This window comes from Dermochelys coriacea, chromosome 15 (assembly GCF_009764565.3).
Source record: "Dermochelys coriacea isolate rDerCor1 chromosome 15, rDerCor1.pri.v4, whole genome shotgun sequence".
Lineage (NCBI taxonomy): Eukaryota > Metazoa > Chordata > Testudines > Dermochelyidae > Dermochelys > Dermochelys coriacea.
In genome coordinates, this window is record NC_050082.1 from 9,118,363 (window position 1) to 9,139,741 (window position 21,379).

Consider the following 21,379-nt stretch of genomic DNA (forward strand, 5'->3'; position numbering starts at 1 on the left):
GTTGGTGGCAGGGGTTGAACCTGGGACTACTGGATCTAAAACCTCTGCCCCCAAACTGTTATTGGCTGAGCTAAAAGACCTGTCTCTGTTACCAAAGGCTGTGGCAGGCTTGTGAATCTACGTGTGTGGCCCCGCTACCACTACAGGAGGACAGAATGCCACCCTGAGTGGCTCACACAATCCAAACTCACTGCCTTGCAGAGCTGTGTGAACTGCCAAGTGCTCCTCGGAAATGAAATAGTAAGGGCAGCAAAGTTGTGCCATTCAAACTGCCCAATCAACATGTATTTCCAGTGGTCTATCAATGCATGCCCACTCCCTCACATCCTGGCATTATCCTGGCCTGGTGCTGTAACAATTCTGACCTTACCAGGCACGGCGGTAGGGTTGCTAGCTATCCAGTTTTCGACCGGAACGCCCAGTTGAAAAGGGACCCTGATAGCTCCGGTCAGCACTGCTGACCAGGCCATTAAAAGTCCGGTTGGCGGTGCAGCGAGGCTCAGACAAGCTCCCTGCCTTCGGTGGTTCCACACGGCTCCCAGAAGCGGCCAGCATGTCTCTGTGGCCCCTCCGCGCGCTGCCCCTGCCTCAAGCACTAGCTCTGCAGCTCCAATTGGTCAGGAACTGCAGCTAATGGGAGATGCCATGGCAGCACCTGCAGGCAGGGGCAGGGTGCAGAGCCACCTAGCTGCCCCTGTGCCTTGGAGCCGGACATGCCAGATGCTTCTGGGAGGCACCTGAAGTAACTGTTACCCAGAGACCATGCCCCCTCCCACACCCCAAACCCCTGTCCCAGCCCTGAGCCCTCTCCCTCACCCAAACTTCTTCCTGGAGCCCGCACCCTGCACCCCTTCCTGCACTCTGAATCCCTCGGCCCCAGCCCGGAGGCCCTCCTGCACCCCAAAGCCCTCATCCCTGGCCCCATGCCAGAGCATGCACCCCAAGCAAGAGCCCTCACCCCCTCTTGCACCCCAACCCCCTGCACCAGCCTGGTGAAAATGAACAAGTAAGCGAGGGTGTGGGGCGAGCGAGCGACAGGGAGGGTGGATGGAATGAGTGGGGGCAGGGCTTCAAAGAAGGGGCAGGGAGGGGCGGGGCCACAGGGAAGGGATCAGGGCAGGGGTGTTCAGTTTTCTGCAAATAGAAAGTTGGGAACCCTACGCAGCGGAGACCCTTGATCAACAATACTTGCAGTTCAGACAAACTCACTTCCCGCCATTATTTTGCTGCTTCTTGTGTGACTCCTATCAACTGCGATTGCACACAGCACATGGATAGACCTATCAACCCATCCTGCCACCTTTCGCAAGCAAGGTCTGCTCCCCAGGGAAGGTTTCAAATGAACACACCTTCCCACCTCTTCCACCTGCCCCACTTCCTGACCATCTTGCCTCTGTGAGAAGAGTCTGCACTGATCTCGCTTCCCATTTAATTTGTTTTGGTTCAAGTTACAGTCAAGGATAAAGTCTGATATTTCAGCGCTGAGATAGGATCTCCCCAGCTGGCCTGTCTTTAATAAGATCCCAGGCGTTTGAGCAGCCTGATTTCCTTATCTTCCCTCTGCAGATGTGCATTACCAACCTTTCTGTCTCTCTGAAAGAAAGCCAGCTTCCTGGAAACTAGGACCAACTCCGCCAGCTCCTTCCCACTGAAAAATGTTTAGGAAGGTGGCCATAGGAAGAGCCTGGGTGCAGTTATTTCCACCTGTACTAAGTGTGCAAAATGCTGCCATACTGATTAGGAAGCATTTCATGCCCATTCTGTTTGGCACAGGTGGCAATGACTGAAACTTGGGGAAATAAAGGATTATTTGGTTGTTGGCAATTTTGAAAAGCGGGAGAAAAAATTGTTGCCAGTTGGACTGAACGTGACATTTTTTGCAATTTTTGGTGAATTGAAAAGTCAGAAAAAATGTCTGTTTCGGGTTGAACTAAACGTCTTAGTTTTGATTTGGAGCATTTTTTTTAAATGGTTGAATTTTTAAAAAGAAAAAAAATTTCAAAATCAAAAGTCATTTTGACCTGAAAAATTGAAACATTTTATTTAGGAAAGGTCAGGACAAAATGGTTTGGTTTTTTTTTTTTTTTTTTTTTTTTTTCCAGAATTGTGGGTTTTTGTTTTTTTTTTTTTTTTTTTTCCCCCCCTCCCCCTCGACATGAACAATTCAGCAAAACTGACACAAATTCATGGAATGTTTCAGTGTCGCCAGATCTGCATTTGTCACTGAAAAAGGTTTTGGTTGAAAAATTTCACCCAGCTGTTGACATGACTCCATGAGGTGCAGAGCAGTGGAGAATGGGGACAGAATCCGAGGAGGGACTGAGAGGAGCAGCCCCTTTGTGTGTATGTGTGTGCATAGATTGCTGATTGATCATTGTGCTCTGGGCCCCTTGTTGCCAGCTGCAGCATAAAGCTAGCAGATTCACCAGTGGAAGTTTTCGGCTGCTGCTAATCCCTTGGGTTTCTACCCCAGCTGAGTTCTTAAGGAGTTTCCCTCCCTTTGCACACTGGGGAGAGGGCTTCTCACCCACCCTTGGAACCTGGAGACATTTCAGATGAGGACTGTCATCTCCTAAGGTTTTCCAGTATGCATTTCTCAGAGCTGTAGTGGGATGAGAATGTACTCAGGGAGATGCCTTAGGCTCTGGTGCTGGGGACTGGCTAGTCTGTGGTTGGTGTAGGACATGGGGTGGCAGCAGTAGGGACTTTGTCATCTCTGTAGCTTCCTGATTTGAGGGCTGGTTTGGTCCCTAGTGTAAACTGGAAAAGGTTCCAGGCTGCTGTCCCTTATGCCCAGCTCCCTCCAGCCACAAGAGGTAACCCCTGTGATGTAGGTTGGGAGGGGCTGTGGCAGCCTGCATTCTCAAGGGAGGCTTTGCCAGCCTACCAATCCTCTTGGCTTCATGTCCCCTTTGTGTTGGCAGAACACTGCAAAGCGACTGTAAAGCAGAGAACCGGGCCTCTGGGCTTGTCCCGGAAAATGGAGCCTGAACTGTTGAAGTGTGCTTCTCCCAGCACACATGGACGGATGGGTGGGCTTGCTCCCTGGCTGCTGGGGGTTCAGCATTTAGCATGGGGGTGGCTGAGGATTGGCCTGGGTTGGTGTAGCACTGACCCAAACGTTCCCCTGCCTGAATGCAGTGTTCCTAAGTCAGATCCCCAGAGAGGCAGCTGGAGGTTGCCATTTGTTCTGTTTCCTTGCTAATGGTTGTACTACCATTATCTGAAGACACTCCACATGAAAGTAGCAGGTAGTGCCTGCAATGGGAGTAGCGTCCATGCTCTCTCGCTCCAGAGGGAAAGCAGTGAGTTATCGAACATCATTCTAGCCTTTCTCCCCTGGCCTGGACATAATTTCTTCAGCACTATGCCAAGTGCTTCCAGAGAGGGGAGTGCCTTTTGCTCCAGATGTTCTGCCCCCAGAAGTGCCTGGATTGGTCACCTCCATGTCTGATGCTCCTCTCACTTGCTCACCTTTTGGCCTCGCATTCATCACTGAAATGTCATTGGCAAAAGGGTAAATTCCTGCAGTAACTCCTCTCCCTTCCGGGCGTTGGTGAAACTGTCATTGCAGCACCTGGCCATTTGCTAGCTGGAGGTGTCAGGAACAGCTGACGCACTCCTGACTGTCTGACCAGAGGGCTTTACAGAAAAGGAGCCTGCCCTACAGTGACGTGCTGCCCCTTGCCACAAGGCCCGCATCTCGGGGGGATGCCTGAAAACACCTCTGGCCTGTAAAGAGCTAACGAGGAGACTCCAACACTGAAGCAATTTATAATCTTCCACCCTCACATCCTTTTATAACCCCCCAGGACCCTTAGAAGGGGTGTGATGCAAATGGGAGTTTCCACAGCCAAATGTGTGAGCTCAAAGCATATGCTGCGCTGAGTTCCCGCTCCCACAGCCATCCTAGAAGATAACGTTGTCTGGGACGTTCAGTGCAGCCCTAGGGAGTTAGGCACACATCTCCCATTGACTTTGGTGGGATTTGGGTGCCAAATTCCCTTAGGGTCCTTTGAAAATCCCAGCTTAAAAAACTAACTCTGTGCAGAGAGAATTCTGCTGCTAGACCATTGTTTTCCTGTATTTGTTTGCCCTAATTACCGAAGATGCTACCTAGAGAGAAATGTGATCTAGCAGTCTGAGTACAGGCTTGCTGCAATCCCATGATGCCCTCTTCAGTGACCTTGGGTGAGTCTCTCCACTGCTCTGTGCCTCAGTTTCCTAGTCTGGAAAACAGGCTCAGGAGACTTGCCCACCTTTCTGAGGTGCTGTGAGATTTAATCAGGTGAAGTCTGCAGAGAGGAGCTAGGTATTTAACTACGAGGGACGTGTTAGATTATTTCAACTGTAATTTTCAAGTTGACGTCCTTGTCTTCGCATTTAGCTATGAAGCACCCGATACAATGTTTCTGCTAGATAAATAACTAGATATGAGCACGTTGCATCACAAAACATTACCATCGCATGAAAGCAGCTTCTTTGTTTCTTAAGGATCTAAAGAACTCATTGACCCGTCTTGTTGCCACTGCTCCTTATCCATGTCCACTGGGCTCTGTTTTTCATCTTCCCCCGTACTCCCTCAGCAGCTTGGGATGAAGCCCCTCTCGTCTAAGCTAAGGTGCCTTTAAGAGAAGCCAGCTATGATAGCAATGGAGCTGCCATGCAATAATTCATGAATGCTGTGTGTCACCCTGCTTATTGCGATGGTGTTTACTCTATGGCGATATTGGGTTACCTCAATCTCTGGCTGTCTGGGTACATGCAGGAATGAAACGAATGGCTCAGGATAGTCACCTATCAGCAGAAACTTAAGACTTGTTGAGGGCCAGCATTGTTCAGGGTAAAAAAAGAACAGTCTTTGCCAATGCCAGAACTGTTAGATTTGATTTTTGCAGGCCCAAAGACAGAATACTGGTTTTGCTAGTAATGGCCAAGGGCCCGTAGGAGAACACAGAATTTAGGTTTAAAAAGGACTCTCTCTCTCTCAGGGAGAGGGTGAGCAAAAGAGGGCATGAGACAGGAGCCTGCCAGGGATGTCTGGAGAAGCTAGGTCTTCCTAGATGACTATCAGGGGACAAAAAGAAAAGGAGGACTTGTGGCACCTTAGAGACTAACAAATTTATTTGAGCATAAGTTTTCGTGAGCTACAGCTCACTTTACGAAAGCTTATGCTCAAATAAATGTTAGTTTCTAAGGTGCCACAAGTCTTACTTTTCTTTTTGCGAATACAGACTAACACAGCTGCTACTCTGAAACCTATCAGGGACGGTAGGACAGTGGTGAAGAAGACATGCGCATGGACTTGTTGTTGGTTTTTAAAATCCTTTTTCTCTAGAGCTTTGCTCGTACTGCTAAATGAACAGTACTGGTGTTTTACAAAGGGTGTTGGTTGCTGTTTATCTCTGGTCGCAGACTGAAGGGAGAAATGGGATGTGCCTGAACCCTGACGGACCTGCAGGGCAGTAAGGGCTTGGCAGAGATGGGCTGCTATATCCAGTCCCAGTCTAAGAATGGCAGACTTGCAACGTTCCCCCCCAAAGCAGGTGGAAGCACAAGGACTAACTCCTGAGGGGATGTGCTCCGAGACCAGAGAGGGGACAGATGGGCAAGCAGCCCCGTAACTGTGACCCCAGCAGAAGTGCCTTCCTGTTGGAATCAGTTATAGGCAGCTGCTCTGCCCTGGTGTACAGCATATGCTGCTTACGACCTTCTGCCAGTCCCACCAGGGAAGCACTCCCCTCAAGCTCTTCACGCTGACTAGTAGCTGTGGTTCCTCCCCGCAGGGGAGTGCTGCTCAGGGTTAACAGAGAGGCCTTTGGTTGTCTTGTGTCAGGTACAGCCTGACCTTCACTCGCTGCTATAAATTGGCTCTGAGAATACCTGGGGATGGGGGAAACCTTTGCCTTCCACATTCAGCCCTGCTGTGCCGGGCTGTGGGGACCCCTGTCCTGCCAGTCTGACCTCGCTAGCACTGGGCGAGCCCTGGACAGATGTTCCACAAATGTTTGTTTGAGTGTGAGAAACCAGTTGAAACTCAGCCACCTTCCTGCCCTTTCTTTGGCTGCAATCCACAAACTCCAGAGCCAGCAAGCTTCACCCAGAGCCTCTCGGAGCAGCCACATCAGATTGACATGGAGCAGAATTTGGACTTGTTAGTCTGTGTGCAGCAAGTGCTGGGGCAGCCCCTCTGTTGGACAGAGGGCTCTTTGAGTGCCTGTCTCTCAAAACGATGCAGATGAACCTGCCGCTAATTGCTTTAAAAAATCCCTGTTGCCATGACAACTCAATGGGCTTGATGCCAGCAAGCGCTCGCTCTCCCTGCCTGGTGTAGCGTGTGTGACAGGACTTTCTCCCTCTCCCAGAGCTCTTTATAATCTATTCTGAATGCTTGTGGAAGCCTCTGAAAGCAGGTGCAGCGGATTTTTTGGAAAGAACTCATACTGGGGTGAGCGAGAGGCCAACAGCCATCTGTTGGCTCAGCTTAGCTCCTGCCTGGGACACTGAATCAGCAGATCACTAGCAGCACACCTGTATATCAATAATACACCCAAGGCTCTGGCACCAACTCTGTTATTCTATAGAATAATACTTAGCCTGGGTATGGGGTTCTCCATTGAAGGATCTCAGACATTAATGACTTATTTAATCTATCTATCTAAATTTATATGGCCTCCATTACCACAGTATTTGTGCACCTCCCAATCTTTAATGTAGTTATTCTCACAATACCCCTGAGAGGCAGGGCTGTGCTTTTATCCCCATTGTACAGGTGGGGAACTGAAGCACAGAGAGGCTAAATGACCTGCCCAGGGTCACACCGGAAGGCTGTGAACTTGAATCCAGGTCGCCCAAATCCTACAGCTCTAAGCCCTGGACTATTCTTCCTCAACCACTACCCCCACGGTATGGGGGTAGCATTATCCCTGTCATGGAGTAATTATTTAGAAGCAACGCTGTATACCAGTTCAGGACAGGAAGTGAAGATTGTCTTGCCCTGTTGAATCAACAGGAGAATTCAAGGGAGGCAGAATTTGCTTCCCAGAGCAGGAACGTGACCAGGACGCTGGGGTTAACACTTCCCTGCTTTAGCAAAATGCTGCATGGGATCTTTAAGCATCTCATGCAGCTAGTGCCTTAGGTTTTCACATTGCCAACAACACGGCCCTTGCTAGCCCCGTGGAGGGATATTGGTCCAGTACTGAGGCCTTGTCTATACAGGACTTTCCATGAGTGTTAGCAACCTTGGAAGCACTAGTGTAGACAGGCCCCCAGCAATCACTAGCATTTTAACCACCATGTCATTTAGCGCTGCTCCAAACCATGGGTAGATGAGATGGGGGTTGACATATGGCCCGTCTACACTCCATGCTGCCCCCACATTGCCACCGCTAGTAGAGCTCGACTGATGGTAGCAAGGGTGGAATATCTGCAGTAAGCAGCCTAGTGCAGATCAGCCTCAGAGGGAAGAGATCTGGCTGCTGAGGCACCAATACCACTCCAGGCAGCACCTGACATTTTTTTCCCTGATGTGCTCCCATCCAAATATGGAGCTCACCCCACCTTGTTCAGTTTGTGAGCTGTACTGGGAGCATAGGAAGTTCATTACTGTAGTTCATAGCACTGCAATGTAAGGGTTGAGGATCTTTATAAACACACACGTAGAAGACCACATTGTAACCACCACCTGCAGCATTAGATGCAGGCTTCATGGACTGAGGCTGCATTAAGACAGTGGGACTCCTCTGGCACGTGAATGGTGGGGTCTTCTGTCACAGCTAGATAGTGGTCTAGCAGACTCTCTAGGTGGCCTTACAACAGCCATTTGAACGTAAAACCTGACAGCAAAGTCACTGCTGGCACCTGACAGTGTTGCTTCTCATTAGATCCCACGGAGTGTATTGTACATAATTTGTTTCCTGGAATGAAATGTGTTCCGGAGGCAGCATTTAATCACCTTGTAAAAAGGGATGAACATTATCTGCCTCCTGGGGCTAAGAAATAGCTAAAAGGGAAACCAAAAATAGACTGCACTAGGTACCTTGCAGAGTTAGCTGCCTTGGGGACCTCCTAGGGGCCTAGTATTAGTGCTGTAAAATTGCTCTGGCCCAGGGATGAGAAAGTGGGGGAACAAAGATAAAACAACCAGCATGGAAGATACTGCGTAGGAGGTATAAAAAATAACACTGACCCAAATCCCCTGTATCTGTAGGCCAATGCCACGCTGTTGGTTTCAGTGGAGCTGCCCTTCTCACCCCAGGGGGGAGCCTGGCTCTTCAAGTTTTATTGAAGAATGAAGGCCATGAGCTTGTCTACACAGGGGCATCCAGGAAAATTAATCCAAATAAACTAAGGATGTGAATATGAAGTGGATTAGTTAAACTGAATTAAAGCCACTTTAATTTTCATTACCATTGTCCATACAGGGTTTTAATATAGTTTAACAAATCCATTTCAAATTCACACCCTTCTTTAATTCGGATTAACTTTCCTGGCTGTCCCCATGTAGACAAGCCAACCACAAGACAAGGTGACATGTCATCTGATTTTTTCAGAGGTGCTGAGCACCATGGGCAATGGGAGCTGCAGGTGTTCAACACCTCTGAAAATCAAGTCCATAATGAACACTTTAAATACGGTGCTTCCTTTGGGTTCTTCCATCAGCCCCTGTCCAGATTTTGGTGGATGCGTCCGATGGCTTCCTCCCTTTCACAGCTGGCTATTTGCCCACTGATTATGTGGCTAGTCCAGTCAAGCCTGCTCTCCACCCTGCAGGAGCATCAGGGGCATCATGGAAAGCCACACTGGGCATCCAGGAGAGAGATTCCCTCACCGCCCTACAGGAAGAGATGCACCTTCCCCAAATAAGCCTCTCCAAGCACACGTTGTTTTTTTTTCTTGAGTAGCACATGCCACCACTTTGTTTAATGGCTGCTTGTGTCTTGAACCCCTTCCAGGCTGCTGGAGATAAATCAGCCAGCTGGTTGCACCGGACAGTGAAGGACAAAATGAATGATGGGAATCAGTTATCCTGTGTCAGATGAGGCTCCCAGGTTGGTATGGTAACAACAAGCAGCCTGTTGCTGTGTGTGCACAAAGGCTGCCTTGCGTGGTGATGGCGGAGAGCCACAGCCAGAGTCATTTTTTATTCCAGCAGGCAAAGGATGAAAAATCAAAGTAATGGGAGGGGAGGCGGCTGCCACTTGACTTTTTTGTGCCTGCGCTGAGAGTGATTAATTTAGATAGGGCACAGCAGCCAAGCGATGCCACAAGGTTACACAGCCCTCAGCCAGCGCGCTCCGCGAGCTGGGGGATCAGCCTGCCCCAGCACAGCCATGTGGTGCATTTTCTCCCCACGTTGCCTTTGATCTGCTGCTGTGAGTGGCATTTTGTCACCTGTTCTCAGGGCTGGTTCAGCTGAAGCTGGCAGAGCTGAGGGGGATCCAGCATTGCTCAGGAGTTGTTTGCTGCTCACTGTCCGGTTTTGCATTAGCTTCTTTATGATACATGAGATGTGGGGTCATAAAGTGACCCTGGGAATCGGGATGGCCTTCGTCTTTATGCTGGGCATGTCACAGGCTCTCCCTTCCCCTTTCTAACAGAAAACCTCCCATCAGCATTTCCTCATCGGCCTCCACAAGCACTCCCATTCTGGATGCACTGGGGCTGGTCCTGCTCTCCCTCACGTTGGTGTAAATCAGGAGTGGCTCTGATTTTTTTAATGGAGTAATGCTGATGTCAATGAGATCAGACTCTGGCCATAACCTAACGTGTGGATGCTGCACATCAGGGTGGTGAGATGCACTTCGGAGGCTTGAGACTGACATAGCAGGGGGTAGTGTGATTAGTCTCAAGTTCATTCGTAGCATGTCGGAAGCTTGCACAGCACCTCCGTGTAGTATAGCACCGTCTGTCCAGTACTGTCAGTCTCTTCACATACACACACGCAAAAGGAACAACCCCCCTCTCCGCCAAAAGAGAAGGAAGGAACAGAGTGTAAGCTGAGTCTGGTTTTGTTACAGCTGTTTGCTGCAAAAGACAGTCAATCAGTAGCTTTGACGGCCCTTTATAGTTCATGTTAATACAGGTTTATTAAGGATCCATATGCAAATACCCTAGAAAAGAAATGAGATCTTGGGCATCCTGCTCTGGGAATGTGACCTTTCTATCACACAGGTGCGTGCAGACCTGTAGGAGGAATGCAATTCTCGGCCACACATTTCCTCCAGTCTTTAGTTTGAGGAGCTGTGATGGGTGAAGCCATGTAGACTTTGATTAGGGGATGGATGTCAGGCTCTCCTCATTTATTTATTGTGCTATAAAATTCAAGGTAATATACATCCATAAATGCTTCTAAGAGTTTTGCACATGACAGCTGTGCATGTTTTATGGAACAGACACTCTTCTGAGACAAGGGGCTTTGCAAATGGAGCCTTCGGTGATTAAAGTCACAGCCTTCAGCTGGGTGCTGTCTCAGTTAAGTGTAGCACAAAGTTAATTTCCCACAGTGCCTTGCAAATTTATATTGCTCACCTGCTGGGAGCCAGGTGGCCCGTGGAAAAGGTCTGTATTTCCTTTCTGGAAGTCGCTCTTAGGAGCTGGATTTCCTAGTAAAACTTCACCCATGGGAAAAGGGGAAAGAAGGGTCCCAGGCAAAGGCCAGCTCTGCTCTTGGCAGCTGGCTCCTTATTCTTGAACAGGCACAAGTAGAAAGTGGAAGCGAGCACCACAAAACTCTGGGATAACTTCTGATCTGATCATCACAGCACTGGCTTCATCTCTTGAAGGGTTGAGGGGAGGGAAAGCTCAGTGCTCAGAACATTTGCAGTACCATGCACTCATGGGCTGTGTACTGTGCACTAAGGGAGGAGTTCTGCTTTCTCTGAGTCCTCAGTGGGGGCAGAGGGCCCTGGACCAGGGTGTGCTGAGTCAGGAGCTGTCTCTCTAACACCCACCAGTAGATATTAATTGGGGCTTAATTAGAAGACAAGTAATTGACGGAGTTGTCAATTAAGGGAATGGAGCTACCACTGAAGGGCTAATTGAAGGGGCAGCAACCCCAGCAGGGGGGAGGGGGGATGTATATTGACAGGAGGAACAGTTGGGAGCCTGAAGGAAGGCAAAAGTAGGAAGGACAGGCTGCTGCTACTGTCCCTTCCCCAGAAACAAGTGGGGAAGCTGGAGACTCATTGTAAAGATGCACTACAGCCGGGCCCAGTGGTGGTGAATGAGGCCTGGAGTGGTTGTGGCCTGGTGTCAAGGCCTGAAGAGACTCACAGGGAGTCACCCGTGACAGGTCCTTGTGCCCCTGGCAGCAGACCCAGTGTACACATGGGGGAAGAGAATCAACGTGTCTGGTGGCTGCACAGAACCAACTAAACCGCCCCCGGGCAGAGGCCCAGTGCGAGGCCTGTGCACCACTCAAGTCCCATTGACACTCTGAGGGTGAAAGGTACTCACAAGCCTGGGGCCCTCTGGCCAGGGGTGAATGTCACCTAAGGTGGGTACCCCCTGTGCATCATGGAGCTCAGTATGCAGGGCTCAGAGGCGGTGGGGCAAGGATCTGTTGCTCTGCATATCCCTGCCCTTCCTACCTTGGCATCTCCCCAGAGCGTTGCCCAGCTATTTAGGCTGGGCACGTGGGAGTGGATTTGGCCCCATGTGCATGGCATTATGCCCCCTTTTTAAACAAACAATAGTTCCAGCTTTCCCAGCTGATCTTTCTCCTTGCTTTTGCTCTCTGTCTGGTGCTGGGCTGGGAGGAAGCAGAGAGCAGCGAGAGTCTGCAGCCAAGGTGCCTACTGAATCCTCCACATGGGGGATGAACGTGAGCTCCTCAGCCTTTCCCCTGCATAGCAGGCACCTCCCAGAACACATCAGTCTTTGCCTGGTTCATTACCCTAAGCTGCTTTGAAGTCTAAGGCCTGAGCAATCACAGTTCCAAGTCAGACCTGAGCTCCATCTCCTCCAATATCTCATCTCCAGCTATGTCCCATACCAGCTGCCTCAGAGGAAGGGGTGAGTTTGGAGAAATGGGAGGAAGGGGCTGGGGGTTTGATAGATCTAAAGAATCCTGACTACCTTAGCCACCCCCAACAAGCAGTTTTGTCTTGTCCATGACCCACACTACTTGAATGCCTCACTTCCAATCAGTGGCTGTACTACTTTACGGCCCCCTTCATGGGCAGCCGGGACACAAGCTGGTTTCTAAAACAAATACCTGGTTAAATAGCTAGCTCCCTGACTGCAATCGGTCCCCTGTGCACCTCCCAGGACTGGGCCCCATGGTTCCATATGTCAAGAGACATGAAGTTGGTGTGTCTCCCTATACCCATGTTGCCTGCCCAGCTCATGGAATTAGAGCACAAATTGTCACACTTTGTGTCAGAGATGTTTATGAAGCAAACCAATTCCAGGGTGCACCTTTTTGGTTCATGCAAACAAGGGGAGAAAGGAAACTGCCATCCCTATGGGGATTTAGCGCGTTTGGCTGCTTTACAGCAAATCTTCCACCCTTTCAACTTTGAGTTTCTGATACTTGAAAAGTCAGCCTTGAATTTCCTGGGTTTCAATTTCTTTTTCAGAAAAATTTCCACGTTCTTGACTGGGGAAATGTGCTCAGACCACTGAGAGGTGCCCATAACCTCGACATCAGCTTTCCAAAGCCATTTGTGTGGGAATCTATAGAAACAGTTAATCCTTCCCTGAAGGTTCAGGGTCAAACCACTTACCCTTCCTGACCCCACAGGTTCAGTGCCCTTCAGAGGTGAATGAACTGAGTTCTGTGCAGTGCTGCTGTGTTTGGTTCCCGCCTGCCTTCTTCTGAGTCAGAGCTCCCAAGCTTCACCTGCTGAGCTCACTGTTGGGTCAGCTTGCACCAGCTCACTTCCAGACTCCACTGGAGAAGGCTAATGGGCAGGCTGCAGTTTTACTGCCCATAGGGTTAATGGCAATCCATCTCTTTCGCATGCAGGAGGTCACAGAGGGAGATGGTTTGGCTCATTGAATCTGTACAGACAGAGGTTCCTGGCATCTCTCAAGATGGTGGGTGTGTGGCAGGCTGGAACTGCAGATCCATCATCTGGAGTCATACGTCCTTGTGGTTTTGCCCTTTACAGTGGTGAAGCAACAAACAGTTTCCCTTGTATTTTCAGAGTGAGAGAGAAGAGGTCCATTGATTTGACTTGAAGGAGTGCTATAAACAACCCAACCATCTTTCCCCACAGTTGAGCCATCCTTTAACACATCTTCCCATCAGGCTTTCCTGTTGACACAAGAGCCTTTTATCCAAAGATCTCAAGTGCTGTGCAATCATTGATTACTTATGCTTCACAGCCCATTTCCATGGGCACTGGAGTATTTGCTCCATCTCCATGATGGGGAAACTGAGGCACAGAAGATGTGACTTGCCCACCATCAACCTGTGACAGAGCTAGCTGTAGAACCCACGAGTTCTCTGACCACTAGATAGCCCAATCAGTCCCCAACACCTTGAAGTGACTTTTTTGTGGATAGAAGGCCTGATTTTCTCCTCGCTTATCCCCACTTACACTAGTGTCACTCCCTTCATGCCAATGGAATTAGTTCTGATTTACAAGGGTGCGAGTCCCAGAGATATCAGACCCAGACTTTTCTTGGAGACAGCCGCTGCAGAATGCTAATCACTAGATTTTCTTTTTCTTTCCCTTTCCTACTTCTGTGAGCAATTTCTTCCTCTTCCTTTTTTTGTAGCATCACAAATTTAGGAAGGGACCAGCTGCCTGTGTGATTAATGGCTCATCTCCAAAAAAGCAACAGAGACAAATATTCTTCTGAATGCTGCAAAGAGAAATGAAGAAACAGGCGGCTAATTTTCAGCCATTATTTTGGAGCCTGAACTCCTTCCCCAGCATCAATTTAGCTATTATTTCAAAAACTAATTAATCTTCACTCAGGCAGCTCCAAGGGACCTGTGTTTAGATAATTAACAGCCCATGGATTATGAAAAGTCTTGCTTTCAGATTCTGCTACAGTGCTTGGCTTTAAGAACACTTATGCTCTCGTTCTGCTGAAAACCTCCTTTCATAAATCCATCTTTTTTGACAATTAAGAGCAAATAATTAGCCATGATGGATTTTGCTTGCTTTCTTGCAGCTCAGATCCATTTTTTTATTTTTGGTTCTTAAATGTTTTCCATCTGTGCAATTTTTTGGTGGCTTTGCTGCTAATTACAGCAGAGCAGGTAACACAGCTTCTGCCATGATTATCTGGAGAAAGGGTATTTTATTTCTTTTGTGGAGAATTTCATGCAAGAGGGACTCAGAAGACAGATTCCTGGTGTTGGTGGGGACCTGATATTTTCCATTCTTAGGCTGGGATTTCCAAAGAAGTCTAAGGGAGTTTTCATTCTAACTCTGTTAGGCCAGCCTTAAAGTCCAGCTGCTCACAGAACATGCATGTATAATGTTGTGATGGAGAGTAAAAGCCACATCCTGCCACAGTCCCTATTGGTATGTCTAACCTGTGATAAAAGGCCCGCAACATGGTGGCAGCTAGCTCAGGTCAGCTGACTTGGGCTTGGGTGCTCAGGCTGTGGGGCTATAAAATTGCAGTGTAGGCATTTGTGGTCAGGCTGAACCCTCTGAGCCCAGGCTCTGGAGCTGGAACCTCCAGGGACAAAGCACTGAAATGAGTTGCTCTGAGAGAGGAGTAGGGAGGCAGATGAGGGTAGGAAGGAGCCCTGGGAAGCCGCAATTTAATCTGAGGAAGTCAGACAGCAGCTATTGAGTACAGGGGCTTGGCCGGGAACCCAGAGGAGAGGGAAGGCCTGGGTTCTCCTACATGACAGCAGGAAAAGGGATGTAAAGCCCTCCTGACAAACAAGGACTGTTGAGCCCAGGGTTGGACTGTACCTCCCTTGCAAGGGGTGGGCACTGTGAACTTCCTGGCCAGGGGGCTGATTCAGGAGAAGGGGCAGATGATTGCAGGCTCAGAGGGTATCGGAGTCAGAGAGGCTGCTGCACCACACCTGGCCACGAAGGGGTGCTCTGCCTGGAGAGTGACCCCTCCACAAGTATGTTTCCTTTTCTGAATGGGCACACTGAGCCGCTGCCCTCTCCCACACAAAACTTGGGGCGAGTGCAAATTTGCATCCACATCAGGGTTCAAATGTTGTGAGTCCAGTCTATGATGGGCCAGATCCTGAGCTGGTGAAGCACCTTGGGCTTCAATGGAGTGATGCAGATTTACACCAGCTCAAGAGCATCCCTGTGTTCAGAACTGGGCATTCAATCAGTCCTGAATGTTAGGGAAGCCTGGGCTGGCCTCTTGTCTCTGTCTGTCTGTCTGTTTCCCTCTTGTAGAAGTTATATACAGTCCCTACCAGCAGAACAACAGCATAGAGCTGTCCATGTAGCCTTGCTGCCATTCCAGGACAATGGAAACCCTGCTGAGGACAACTTTCTCCAGTCAGCTGCGGCCTCCTGTAGCTATTTTACTTTGCAAACAAGTTTACTCACCTGTCCCCGGCCCCACCAGGGTTTATGCCTGTGTGTCATCGTAAGTAGGAATCCATTAATATTGGCTATTGTGGAAGAGAGATTTGGGAAAGGGCAGCAAGACTAGTGCAGAGTCTCAGCATTTAATTAATTTGAACTCCAGAAGCAGATTAAGGCACTCTGTCTGTTAAGCCCTCTTAGCGACAAGATTGTTTGTTAAGTTGGCTAGAGTTCACTATGTTGTCTACATTTATGAAGTTTGTGGAGTTGCATTAGAAATGAATCTGGCCAATCATGTTGCTCCAGCAGATTTGTGGGGGCTTTTTTGGTGCATCTTAACTTGGGACAAAGTTCTATCCTCACTTAGGCACTGTGCAGCCGCAGTGGATCAGTAAGGTAGTGCAGGGAGGGCAGGATATAGCTCAGATTCAAGCCTGGGGATCAATGCAAGATTGTGCAGGTCAGAGCTGGTCCCCATGCTTTCCATCAGGGAGAGGGTACAATGTAAGGTGGTAACTAGAGAGGCAAATTGACACATCAGGCGTGTAGGCTGCCTGAAGAGGATCTTTAGGAAGCCGGCAAGCTTACAAGAGCCAGCAGGAACCTTAAGAAGAAAATGTAATATTACCCCATGTGTATCTGGTCTCATTAGATCTGACTGAGTGTGTGACATGTGATTTGCTCTTTGGAATAAAATGTACTATAAAGCTGGCATTTAATCACCTTGTAGGAACTCATGAAAATTTCCCCAGCTTGAGTGACAAAGGGGGAAAAGACTCAGATTGAGAGAGAGAGATGCCCTTAGTCCTCTGCAGTGTTAAATGGGTCTGTGAGAACTGACATTGGCCTGTCTTTACTGGGTACTGTGGAATTAGTGTGTGGGGGAAGTGGGTTGACTTTGGGGTAGAGAGGACCCATGAAACTGGACAAATATTTGCATTTCTTCAGGTTCTATGACATTGGCTGAAATGCATCCAAAATAGTTCAGTGTCTCAGGAAATGGATACAAACTCACTCAGCTTGATGTAGTGAAGATCGGAGTTTCCTCTATCATGTACTGAGTTTTCAGTTGCTTAAATGTTCATGATTTCTGAAATACAGACTCGTGTTACAGTTTAATGTTTCCTGACTTATAAAGTAGTAAATGTTTTCCTCTCTTAACAGGTATTCTGGACCAGATTTCCTTGGGCTCCAACCTGTTACTATTCCACTCCTGCAGCCTGATCACCTTTTGCTAGGATCTCATTAGGTTTAACCAGCTAAGCAGCATCAGCTTGGGTTAATGTTTGACTGTGAGATTTTCAATTAAAGTCCATGATGCTCTAAGAAGTGAGGTAGGTGGCATCCTTCCATCTAAATCAATAGTGAGCCAATGACCTAACATGGTGTTTGGGGACCGTTTTGTGTTGGAGGCCTGTGTGATGCTTACATCTTGGCTGGAGGGACTAAGTGGGATTCAGGTGTGTCAGCTTATTGTGCTGGGGTGCATTTCACCTGTGGAGTGGTCCATCCAGGGCCCCTGTCCTCCCCTGTTCTAGTTCTAGCAGCTTTGCTCACTGTGGCTATAAATCTCTTTCATTGGTGTAATATGTTTTAGGTTACTGCAGAAAGGCTTTGCAAGATGGGGAGTTTTGCAACATGCTCCCTGAGTCTCCAGGTTTTAGCTCTGCCTTCTCTTCCAGTGAAGAGGGGAAATGCCTGAACATGCCTTTTCTCTGGTTCTCTCAGACCAAGGGACTGTAGCTATGTGACTAGGGAAGTGATTTTTGAGAGGAGTTGGGTCCCCCAACCCATTAGCACTCTTGCCATGGCCAAATTCTGACTAGGGTAATAGAGTTCTGCCTACCGAAATCTCCCTGGAGGTTTTATTAATAAGCTCTTTGTCTTTACTTCCTGGCCTACACTGTTGTGCTAGATCATTGCTGAGTGTTGTCAACCGGAGGTGTCTGCACTTCCCTGGTAGGTAAAGTGGTATGTGTGTGAACATGCAGGCAGAGTTAAGCCTTGGAATTCCTCTTGTTGAAAGGGTCTATATCTATAGAGGCTCAAAGCTCTGTCTGAGGTCCTGAAAAACTTTGATTTGGTAAACCAGACAGGTTCCTTGAGATGAATGATCACATTGATGGATGACTCTCATGAACTGGCTTTATTGCCCTACAACTGAAAAATGAGTGAAAAATTTAATGGATTTTGTCATGGTTAAGGAGTTTGCAGAGTTGAAAAAAAAATATAAAGCCAGAAAGACACAGTGCTTAATTTGTAATGAAAGAGGTGGCAGGGCTCAAGCAATGACTTAATTTTAAAATGTAAACTGGTTATGCCTTTGAATGTGTGGCAGTATTATTGTCATTACCAATGACAAGAATATCACTGCACATTCATTCACAACAAGTTTATTTGAAAGAGTAGTCTACTGTCCACACTAGTGTTAGATGTTTACAAGCATGTATTCTACATCATATACAAAGTAGTACCTTGTGCAGAAAAATAATTTAAAATCAACTGCAGAAAAAAATAAATAAAAAAAGTCTGAATATATTCTCTAGCTACAGACCAAGCCGCCTTTGCTCTGGCTTTCTCCCCAAGGCCCGCTGCCATAATAGCGGGAGTGAGATAGAAATTCAACAAACAGCGCGGGAGTGGGTACCACAGGGTTGGACGGTTGCAGGACTTAAAAAATAGTCCCCCTGTGTTGCAAACAGCATGCCCCATCCTGCAGCCGCCACTCTCCGGCCACCCACTCTGAAGGTGGCACTGCCACCAGCAGCAGCGCAGATATAAGGGTGGCATGGTGTGGTAATGGGACCCATGGGATCCCAGTCCCATTACAGGGCCTCTACCCCCTACCATATTTTTTGCCCATTCCATTTTCCACCCCATTCTCCCCTCACGTTGCTCCCTGGACGGCTGTCCCACTTGCCCTGCCCTGGTTACAGCCCTGAGGGATAAACCTGTTGAAATTTCAGAGCAGAAAATGGAGATTGTTTTACTTTCATAACTGATGTGCCAAGCCTAGAGATGCCTGGGTTCAGCTCCAGGAAGCCCTGGCACAACTAAGCACTGAATACAGACCATATTGGGGTGTTGTGAGAGAGGTGAGGGAGATTACTGGGCAAACTCGACACGTGAATTATATGACCCATTCTGGTAAAGTGATTCTCTGTCAAGTCAAAGTCTTTGAGATTGATTTCCCTCTTGTTTCTGGGCTGGGAGTAGCTCTATTGCAGACCATTGAGTTACAGTGTTTTAAAACAGGGGGAAATGGATTCAGGCCCACTGTTATTTTCAAATCTAAGGAAATACTTCCTTTTTAAGCTGCTTAGATCCTTGAACAAATTATATTTATGTGCAGTAAATCTCTGAGGGTGAAAGCAACTCTTTGGCCTGACTGCTAATTATATATTACCAAGATGGCAATCTGCCCCGCTGGGAGAAATATCATCCTTTCCTCTGCATGGGACTTGCTTCCTTTCTAACGCTGGAGCTTGAGTTTGAGGAGATCCATTTAAAGACTTCCCCAGTAAAACATATGGAAAAGTAATTCTCTCCCCCACCACCTCCCAACCAGCCACACATGCTTTCTCTTTCACTCTTAATTTTTTTTCCTATGAATAAAGTTTTGCTGGAGGGTCCAGGAGCTCCTGCTTCACTAAAAGCAAAGGACTTTCTCCCTATGAAGCTGGAAATCTCTCAGTGAGATGGGAAGTCATCTTTAAAAGTAGAAAGGTAATCAAGGACTGGGGGAAGCTGTAGATACAGATTCCCCCAGCAGATAGCAACCTGCCTGCTTGAAAATACAGTCTGTGTTGGATGAGGGTTGTGGGAGGAGAGAGAAGAGGTATGAGGTTGCTGCTTGGCAATCGCTGCAACACAGGTGATGCATCTCTCACAGTTGAGAAGCAGAGAAAGGAGCCTAAGTGAGACTAATTCAGTTTTGAAGGTGCTGAACTCAGCAGTGGAGGCTGCTTGTGCTCCTCAGCTGATCACTCATCAGAGAGAGCAGCAAAGGTATCGGCGAGCTCTGGAGATCCATAGCTAGGTTTGCTTAGTGTGAATGATCGTCCCTCCATGCACCCTGGACTGGGACTTGGGCAGTCTGGGTTTGATTCCTAGCTGTGCTATAGATCCCTGGAGCGATCCCAAGGCAAGTCACTTAATCTCTCTGGGTCTTACTTTTCCACATGTGCAATGGAGGGAATAATCCTTCTTTCCTCCCAGCCTTTAGCTGCTTGGTCTTTAGATGGTAAAGTCTCTGGGGCAGGGCTCTATGACTCTCTGTGTACAGCAGCATCTACCTCAAAGGAGCCTGGACCTCACTAGTATCAATATGAATGATTTCTAAATAGTGCGTGCTGGGTGTCTTCAGTGACCTCCCCCATGGGCAATTTTGATTCTCCACCTGTCTGGAAGGAGCGTCGTTTCCAAGGCTCTTTAGTAGCGATGTGTTTCATTTTGTAAAGGAACGTTAGGTCTTTTTATTCTAGGGAAGCAGCCAGGCTGCATCCCATGTCTGCCTTTGCTCATTTAATTCTTGGAGGTGCAGGCTTTGGGAGAGAGCGGGGTTGGCTGAACTCATGAATAGGCATGAGTTACCCCTTCGAGATCTGGAACTGGTGCCATGGGTTTGACCTTCTACTTTTCCTGAAACAAACACTTTCGCAACTTGCGCTCCCTTGTCAAGGCAGAGTCACGCTGGCAGCCCTCAGACCAGATGCTGCTGATCCAATCCTGCTGCTAATTAGGAGGAGTTTGTTACTCCCAGGATTGTGACTGGAGTTGGCTGGTAATGATAGAGGGTTAGGTTTCTAAAGCATCTGCCATCTCTAAAGGATCGCGGACTATTCTGGTCCAGTCTCAAGCAGCTGCCAGTGGAAGTCAGACCCACCCAACGCTGCTCAGCTGTATGGCCTCCCTGGGATCTGGGCCCAAGCCTGGGGGGAGAGACTGCTCAATGGGGCTCCCCATACTGGTCCCTTCATGCCCCTCAGGCAAGTGGGTGAGGAGCAGTGAGAGAACTGACTGAGTCTTGGCCCTCTCCCTGCGTAACCAGAACAGTAGGTTGTAATCCAGACCTGATACAGGCCAGTTGCAGATCATTCCACGCAACCCACAGACCTAGCAGGCAGCAGGGAGGAAATTGGGACTGAGTCCCTTAGACAGAGCTCTGCCTGAAGGCACACTGAAATGCAGCCACCTCTGGGGAGAAGCACAGAAAGTGTTTAACAGTGCCCAGAAGTCTTACACACTGTCTGAAGACAGGAAGTGAAGCCTGATGCTGTATCCAACTGAATAGAACTGGCGTGAACAGAGCAGGATGGAGTATAATTATGAGAACTGGAATCTGGCCAAGACTTGGCGCTAGCAGGATTGTACTTGCAAAAAGGTGTTTTTAACAGCCAGAATGGTCAGGACTTGGGTGATGAGAGTGCCTGTCCAGTAGTGCATTGCCCTAACACGATGCCAAGGTGTTTGGTTAAATACTAACCTGGGGCAGCAAGACCCCCAGTGTGATCACAGGTCAAAGGCTTTTGAAAGGTTAAGGAGCAACCAAGGAGCAGCTCTGCTTGGCTGGAAAATGTCACTTTATTCTGTATATTGTAGCAGTTACCCAGCAGGTTGGAAGGATGCCCATATAGACACAGAGCCTAGCAGCAGATGTGTCGGAAGATACACATCTCTCACACGTGTGCTTTGGAGGATTTGGGAGCTCTTCAGCTTCCTCTGTCAGTGGCACACAGCTAGTACAGGATCAAAGGAGCAGCATGTTTGCCAGACAGTACTGGAACATCAGCCCATCAAGACAGGTATCCTGTCTCAGCAACTAATACCTGATGCTTCAGCATAAGGCAAAACCCACCAGAATGCAACGGGTCAGTTGTGTAGTGCCATACGTTGGGGAGAGG

At 48.4% G+C, this 21,379-nt stretch overlaps 1 long non-coding RNA gene across 1 annotated transcript in view; it reads left to right on the plus strand.

Annotated features, from left to right (window-relative positions):
- The window catches only part of LOC119843768, a 75,287-nt gene extending 58,485 nt beyond the window's left edge, over positions 1-16,802 (plus strand). The window contains exons 2-3 of the long non-coding RNA XR_005289047.2: positions 8,958-9,053; positions 16,641-16,802. This is a non-coding gene — a long non-coding RNA (uncharacterized LOC119843768). The remainder of the gene's footprint in view (positions 1-8,957; positions 9,054-16,640) is intronic.
- Positions 16,803-21,379: the final 4,577 nt, after the last annotated feature.